This window comes from Octopus bimaculoides, chromosome 14 (genome assembly GCF_001194135.2).
Source record: "Octopus bimaculoides isolate UCB-OBI-ISO-001 chromosome 14, ASM119413v2, whole genome shotgun sequence".
Taxonomy (NCBI): domain Eukaryota; kingdom Metazoa; phylum Mollusca; class Cephalopoda; order Octopoda; family Octopodidae; genus Octopus; species Octopus bimaculoides.
Window position 1 is genome coordinate 32284344 of NC_068994.1, and position 2027 is coordinate 32286370.

The 2027-nt window shown below is 38.1% G+C and overlaps 1 non-coding gene across 1 annotated transcript; it reads right to left on the reverse strand.

Moving 5' to 3' along the window:
• Positions 1–588: 588 nt before the first annotated feature.
• Positions 589–691, reverse strand: LOC128249460 (U6 spliceosomal RNA). The gene has a single exon (XR_008265581.1). It is a non-coding gene; the product is annotated as a U6 spliceosomal RNA (small nuclear RNA).
• Positions 692–2027: the final 1336 nt, after the last annotated feature.

A 2027-nucleotide genomic window follows, 5' to 3' on the forward strand; every position in this document is an offset into this window, starting at 1 on the left:
TTTCGTCCAACATTCTCCTGACTGACTTCGAATCCCGCCGAAATCAACTTTACTTCTCTTTCGTTCGGTATGGAAATCCAAGATGGCCATCTGACCCACATATGGCATTAGTTTCGGCTCTATGCGTTCTGAATTCAAATCCTGTCATAACCTGCTTTGGCTGGTTCACTCAGTTCCTGATTGGGACACCTTGGGTGCCTTTAGCGGAACCCACTTTATTGCAATCATTCGGATTAGGTATCAGATTTCTGATTTAGGCACAAAATCAGTAATCACACACACACACACACACACACACACACACACACACACACACACACACACACACACACACACACACACACACACACACACACACACACACACACACACACACAGATTTATTCGACAGTCTTCCATACAATTTCCGTCTATCAGCTTCACTCACAAAGTATTGGTTGACCAGTGGCTATGGTAGAAACACTTGTCCAAAGCGCTCCACATTGTGACAGAACCCGAAATTAGATGGTTGCAAAGTTGGCTTCTTAACCACACAACCATGCTTACGCCAACGAAAAAAAAAAACAAAACAAAAAAACAAACTAAATAAATAAAATGAAATGCTTTACGAATTTGCGTGTCATCCTTTTACAGGGGCCATGTTAATATCTGTGTCGTCCCTATTTTAGTATATGTATTGCTGCACTAATACAAGTTCTTAACAGATCTACTTAAACCAAGCGGGTCGCATGATGCATGACATATCATCAGGCGGTTAGCACTACCAAAATAAAATCAAGATAAATTCAGAACGTCACGTGGGCTGCAGTTTGCCTATGACTGACTTAAACCATCGTCCGGTCTACCATGATAAACTGGCACTCGGGTTTCTGTCCCATAGCTTTGTTGCTAGAATTCGAAGCAAGTTTCTAGTCTGAGAATAATTCATGAGTCATGTTTTCTTCCCTCCACTCTTGGAGCCTCTCCCTGCATATACAAACATAAATAAATAAATGAATAAATAAATAAAAGTCATGGTCGTGTCATTCGTCCACTGATTTAGTCAATAAATATGGCAAAATTTAAAACACGCACAACACGCACATGCACTGACATATACTAATGCAGATCATCTCTCTCACACACACACACACACAAACCACATCCACAAGCACGCATATGAAAATACAAAAAGCCTCACACATACGGTGACAAGCACACGCATACCCAAACACATACAGAAGCCTATACACAGCCACTCTACACAAGCACATATACATCCACATACGCACACACACACACGCGCGCGCGCACACACATAGAGTTATACATGCATAGAGACACACGGGCACACACAAACCCGTATATATATATATATATATATATGTATCCACAAACATACTGGCAGACACATGTACATATAGGAAAATACAGGCACACACAAACACAACGGACTGTTGATTTGGTAAGTCATATCTAATAAAGTTCAAAATCGTAATGTTGATTAACTCAATTATTTTCAGTTTTCAGTTTTTCATGGCGATGAGCACAACTTTTGCCTGTTAATGGGCAAAAATACACAGGCATATACACGCGCCCGCGAGAGACAGAGAATGCACGCGCACACATATGTATCTATCTATCTATCTATTTATCTATCTATCTATCTATCTATCTATCTATCTATCTATCTATATACGCACACATACACCCCGCCACATATATATGTATATATAGAGAGATAGATAGATAGACAGATAGTTAGATAGATATAGATACACACACATACACACAAACAGGCACACACACACACACTCTCTCTCTCTCTCACACACACAGACACACACACACACACACACACACACACACACACACATATATATATTTATATATATCTATCTGTATATATATATATATAAATATTTGCTTATACATTTGTATATATGAATGTTTATACATATTTACATGTATATATGTGTATGTGTATACATATAAATAAAACATATATTTAGTATATATGTATATATGTATGTATGAATGTATATATA